Below are 6856 nucleotides of genomic sequence, written 5' to 3'. Positions count from 1 at the left end.
ATGTTCATGTATCTTTTATGGATGCCAAAAGCAATTTCTGAGAATATGTCATATTGGCCCAATCCTATAGATTCTTCGTGGATGAAAAATTGTCACTGAGCTTTGTCAATTTATGAAAGAACTTTCTGAACCACACAGTTGGTTATGTTGTGGCTCAACTCCTGCCCTCAAGAGATTCTAGAAAGAAAATATACATGCATCTTGTATCAGAGTTGCACTTTTATTTTGCTTTCCCATTTTATTTTTCAGGTTCAAATTACATCAAATGCCCCCTCCTACCACCAAACCCTAAGCCAGGGCTTCCATAGTGATGGGAAGCCATAGCAGTCCTGGGGGGCTCACTCCACCTTTTGTCCTCTAAAGCACCTTGTTCTTGACCTGGACACCCTGCTTGCCAGAGAGCATTATAACCATTTCTCTATACCTTTCTCTCAGTCCTTAGACTGAGCACTTTTTTTGGACATGGCTGTCTTATATCTGTACCTTGGTACCTGAGAGCCTAGAACACTACCTGGTACATAGCAGATAAGAAGTGTTAAATCACAGCAGGAACAAATCAATGAAGGTATCGATGGTTTGACTGTAGAATGAATTTATCCAGGGTTTTGCCCAGGAGAGAAAGGAAGCACAAAACATAGGCAAAGAAATGGGTAAGAAGAAATGCAGTCAAATAGAGTGAAAGAGAATTAAAATGACCAGTGGATCAATGTTGTTCCGAGGTCCAACCTTTACTTGGGGTCCACGCTTCACTTCTTTTGGTTTTTGCCTCTCTCTCGGCGCTTAGGAAAGAATCTCTGGCACTTCCTAGATATTTGGCAGATACTGATATTGGGTTCTTTGGCATTGTATAACAAACGCCGCCGCCTTCTTTACACGTAGGTTAAAAATAAAGATAAAATTTAGACACGTAGCCTGACTATTATTTTTAACCACAACCTAAAGCTAACATTTAACTAGTAGTCCTGAAAGAATGGATATTATAAACACATGTAAAAAACTTAAGGGCAAGGCAAAAGGCTTGATGTGGTGTGTGAATCTACATGTCTCCTTATGGAATGTTTTTCCTTATCAAAAGGAAACAAACCTATTTTGACATTATCAAGTATTATTTTTTGTTGTTGTTCTGCTTTAATGCACCTTCCCTAATAGACCCCCATCAGGTCTTTTCCAACACTATATTCTCGCGTCCCCAGGGCAGGGGCCTAGCAGGATGCCCGTTACGTGGGCCGTACTGGGTCAGGGAGGAGCAGAATTTAATACAGTGACCTGGATTAACTTAGACATTATTTCTACCTAGCATCCCTGATAATAACAGCCCCACGTATCTTAAGAAACACTTGGAGCATGTCCTGGGTTATAAACCATTTTTCCCATACAAATTTTCATGCACAAATACTGCACCAAGTCGTCACTCAGTCACTTATTTCTTTGTTGGTCTGACTGTTTGTTTTAAATTTATTCTCCACTTATCTCCAAGAAGATTTGAGGTAGCAATCGCACTGAACATTTTTATATCCTTTGTAAAGCAATTCACCATTTAAAAAGATTCCTTGTTTCCTAACAGTGCCATAATACATATGATAAAATATATCTTTATATTTGTTTTCTATAAACTGCATGGTTTATTTTCTGGAAATGTATCACAGATATATTGAGAGGACACCAGCAACGATGGATGGCAATACCTTCTGTCTTTATCACTGGAAAAGAGGGAAAATAAAGTCATATCTCAGAAAACGTACGGTAAGAATAGCTATAATTGTCCATTCCATATTTGCTTGTTGAGAAAACGAGGAGTGATTTTTATACTTGTCTGAAAACATAAATTAGGACTTGCTTATCCATGTAGTCATTTCCAAATGAGACAGGAAAATATGGACTCATGCATTACTACCGTCCAAACACGGCACTTTTGCGCAAAGACTTTGTTTCTCTGGTTTTGTCTTTTTATTCTCCTAGTCAAACAGTGACCAGAAACAAAAGAGGTTTAATTGTGCGAGTGGCTCCTTAGATATAGGAAGTTACAACCCAAAGGGGACACATGGCTCTGGTAACGACAGAAACTTTTTCGTGCCCTGGTAACTTATAACACTGATTTTTTTGAAAGAATCATTCCAGATCATTAGTCCATTAGGTGAATTAAACACTTGGCTATTTTTGTAAAACACATCGCAGGCTTTTAACATTTCTCGAAAAGAGAGACACTTATGCTCCTTGCGGGGCCCAAGTCTTTAGCAACTGCACATCTCTGTGGGTTTGCCTTCCAGGGTACTCTCAGACAGGCGGGATCCCTCTGACCACAGACCTTTAACATTTAAAATGTATTTTGTGAATTCATCCTCTCTTTCACAAACTATAAGGTTTAATAGCGATTAACACTAGACCACAGCACTTTCAAATTAACAATAGCCCTGCCAGTTCTAATTGGTATTCTAATTAGCCCAACCGATTCAACTAATTAAGAACATTAAACTTTTTAACAAAGGCTATCTTGCTTTGTGTGTTGTAAAATGGAATTTAAGAGGGGTGGAGATGGTGGGGGAAGGGGGAAAGAAAAAAAGCTGGATTTCCATTACAGGCAGGCAGGCGGAGGAGGAGCAGCCCAGAGTCTGGAGAAAGGGGGTGGGGAAGGGCTGATGCTTGATGGAGGGAGGGGTCAAGGCAGCCTTTGCATCCAAGATGGGTGAGAAAAGGTTCATAGAGCGAGGCTACCCTACAGTCCGGGTCCCTGCTGAGACTTCTCAGGGGTGGTATTAAGGAGCAGACAGCCCTGTGTTGGTTCACAATGAAATGGAACCATAAACCGTCCAACTTTATGGACAGTATGACCTTTGTTACAATGAAGGAGATTGGGGCTGCACAACTGAACCTGCAATTTCAAACTGTGTTTAACTGAAATCTCGGATTTTCAGGACACCTCCGTGCTGGGGTAAACTCGGCAATGGAGCAGGGTGAGCAGCACAGGCCATGCTAGGGATGGCTGGGTTTAGGGTGAAAACCAAAAACGTGGCCTCACACTCGCGTCCCCTCTTTCTCTCCATCAGTAGATTCTGCGCCTTCTTCAGTAGATTCTGCGCCTTCTTCCTTCAAAACAGATGCCAATTCTGGCGACTTCTCTCACTTCCTACACAGAACTGCTCCCATCCAAGCCACCAGGGCCAGCATGCAAGGAGGTGTGCACTCCCAGGATTGTAGCCCCAGGAGCATGACGCCAAGAATAAGGGCCTCCTCCAGCTTAGGACCCCGGGTGCCCTCCTTGCTTCACCTCATCATGGCTCTGTCTCCGCCATCATCTTTCACCTTGACACCTGCGATAGGCTCATGACAGACCTCCTCCTTACTTCAGCTCCCTTAAGCCTATTCTCCAACAGCAGCTCAAAGCAGCTCCAACGACTGCCCATCATGTTTCAGAGGAAGTTCAAAATCTTCATCATTGCACACCAAGCCCTAGGTGATCTGCAACTAACTACCTCTTTGGCAATCTTTCTTGGCTTTTCTCTTCCTTAGTCACTACACTCCAGGCAGGAGGGCTCCCCTGGGGTGAACCAAGGAGCCAGGGCTGTCCTTGTTACAGGCTGTAGAGGGTACCTTGTCCACAGAGAATTTAAAAACATTTAAATTGACATAGTGGTCTGCTTTTCATGGTCACCATTTTCTACCCATTCTAAGCCATGCCAGTGAAAATACCCATCTCCGCAAAATAGCGGTCTCTTGTTATTCTGAGTCTGTGCTGTCCAACATACTAGCTACTGAGCACTTCAGATGGGATGTTACTGACAAAATAAATTTTAAATTTTACTTAATAAATTAAGAACTGACACTTGATTCAACTACTGGAAAACATTTAAGAAAGTTTCTTAACAGCTCATGTATGTGAATCTGTTTTCTTCTGTAAATTTTATGAAATCTAAATCCAGATTGAGTATTTCTGATGGAAACTAAGCATACCAATGGAGATGTGCTTCAATGTTAAAATACATTCCAGAATTCAAAAACTTAGTATAAATGTAAAGAATATAAAACACATCATTAATTAATTTTTATATTGAACGCATGTTGAAATGATATTTTAGTTATGTTAGAAGGGAGTGAAACATCATACTAAAATTAATTTCACCTGTTTCTTTTGCTTTTTTTTTTTTTTTTACTATAGATACCAGAAAATTTTAAATTACATGTGTGGCTCACATTATATTTGGAAAGTACTGGTCTAAGTTCTAAACCAGGGTATGCAAATTACTGCCTATAGGCAAAATTCAGTCTACCATCTGTTTTTGTACAGACCAAGAGCTAAGAACACTTTTGCCTCTTTAAATAGTTGAAAAATACCAAAATAAGAACCAAGATTTTATGACATGTAAAACTGTATGAAATTCAAATTTCCGTGTCCATAAATAAAGTTTTATTAGAACCTAAATACTCTCATTTGTTTGTATGTTGTCTATGGCTGCTTTCACATTATAACAGCAAAACAGATCCCAGGACCTGCAAAGCCTTTAAGTATTTACTATCTGTCTTTTTAGAGAATAAATTTATCCACCCTTGTTTTAAGAATTGATTCAGTTGCTATGGAGTTTTGATATATGTTCTACAGGAAAGTAAATTCCTAGTTACGTAGCTGGCCCCTGACACGCATAGACAGAACTACAAACCAGGCATGTGGACGCAAATAAAAAAAGCACAGGTACTTTACTGGAGAATCGTGACAGTTAGATAATGTAATAAAGCACCGAAGAGAGGCTAACACTTAGAAGCACCAAATAAATGCTCTTCCCAAAACACAGCCTCCCGAGGAGCTTATCTAATTCCAGAAGAAGAGACAGATAGGTAAGCAGGCAATTATAACTTCTCATGGCAATTGTAGCTGTCCAGGTACTTCTAAGACGGTATCTAACATGGTCTCAGGGGAAATACCAATCAGTGGACCTTCAGATTGACTCTGGTTGCCACTCCAGTTGGCCACTTTGGTAACATAATCATCACTCATCTCCAGTTCTAAAGCCTGTGCATAATGTTTGTCAATACTGTTAGTGATATGTGCCAGAAACTCCAACCAGAATTTTTTTAAGTGAATTAATTTTTCCCATAACTAAAAGTCTGGTGTAGGACTTGCTTCAGACATGGCTTGATCTAGGTGCTCAAAAAATGCCATCAGGAATTTGTCCCTGCCAGGTCTTGACTCCTCCCCCTCAGTGTGTGCATTCTTCTCAATCAGCCTCTCCTCAGGAGTGGCCAAGATGGCACCCGCAGCTCCAGGTTGACGTTCTTCCAGCTCAGCAGCCTCAGTGGAAAGGAAGGGCCTTTTTCTAATAATTCCATCAAAAGCCTGGGGCTGATTCTCATTGGGATGACATGGGTCATAAGCTGGTCTGCTAGCAATCACTCATGTTAGGGGAAAGAATTTGCTCATCAGCCATGCCTGGCCCCTGAGTCTAAGCCTATCTATCCTTGAGGGTGCAGCCAGCCCCATGGGGGTCATGGGGAAAGACAGTGGAAGAGGTTTCATCAACCAAAGAAAAGAGGAACACTTTTGTCAAAATGCTTGACTGACTTTTGGTGCTCAGAAGCAGATGGTACTCAAAATAATAAACCAACAATTAAAGTATTCTAGAAACTAAAAAAAAAAAAAAAACTAAAGCTGTGATTTGTTAAATAAGAACAGCTTCTTCTACATTGTTTGGAAGTTAGACTTAACCAGGTAATTGTCTTAATTTAGAGAAAGAAAAAATATAGCAGGTAAATATATTTGGCCACAGCTTTCTTTTTAAAGAAATTTGCCTTCTTTGGGAAAATCATATATATGAGATATGTACAATTCTAATGACAGAACAATAGATTAATTTTACATTTTTAGTCTCCATTTACAGTTTTTTAAAGAATGATTATAGATTTTATGCCATTTATTTCTAAGAAATCATATTTATTCATCAGGATACGTGGATGTATCTATGTATATATATGTGTCTTTCTGTGTGTGAATTGTAAAACAAAAATAAATGAACAAAATGTTCCCTTTTAAAACATAATTTTTTAAGTAATTGATAACTCGTACTTTTTTCCTGTCTTCTTTTGCTAGACCAAAAATAGAATGAGACCCCTCCATAAAATTTGGGGGGCACCTATTATGAACTGAATATATGTCCCCCAAAATTCATATCCTGAAGACCTAACTCCCAATGAGATGGTATTTGCAGATGTGACTCTTTGAGAAGTAATTAGGATTAGATTATGTAGCAAGGATGTGGCCATCATGCAGGGATTAGTGGCCTTATAAGTAGAGAAAAAGATATCCCCCTCAATTCCTCTCTCTCTCTCTACTCTCCATTCCAACCCCAACCTCCGGCTCCCATATGTGTACAGACAAAAGGCCATGTGAGGACACAGCAAGAAGGTGGCTGTCTGCAAGCCAGGAAGAGCGTCTCCCTCATCAGAAACTGAATTTGCCAGCTCATTGATCTTGGACTTCCAGCCTTCCTATGAGAAGTAAACTTTTGTTGTGTAAGCCACCCAGTTTAGGGTATTTTGTTCCAGCAGCCTGAGAAAACTAAGACAGCACCAAAATTTAGATAAATAATATCCACAATACAATGTTTTAAAAATTCAAAATGAATGCAAAAATACACAATGAACAAAATACCAAAAATTAATGTCCTCTTTGACCAACTCTAGTGACCTTGCTTCTGCTTTTGACCTTTGGGTATCCGAAGATAGTCCTGATTATTAATTAGCCTTTGGCAACTCCTGGGGTTTTCTGGGTGAGGACTCTCCTTATTTTGGCATTGAGGATGGTGCATCCGCAGGGTTGAATTCATGGGGATGTCACCTGTGTGTGCTGTGCTAGGTTTAACAATCTGCT

Source organism: Neovison vison, chromosome 4 (assembly GCF_020171115.1).
Source record: "Neovison vison isolate M4711 chromosome 4, ASM_NN_V1, whole genome shotgun sequence".
Taxonomy (NCBI): domain Eukaryota; kingdom Metazoa; phylum Chordata; class Mammalia; order Carnivora; family Mustelidae; genus Neogale; species Neogale vison.
The sequence above is the reverse complement of the archived record's forward strand: the minus strand, read 5'-3'. Positions refer to the sequence as shown.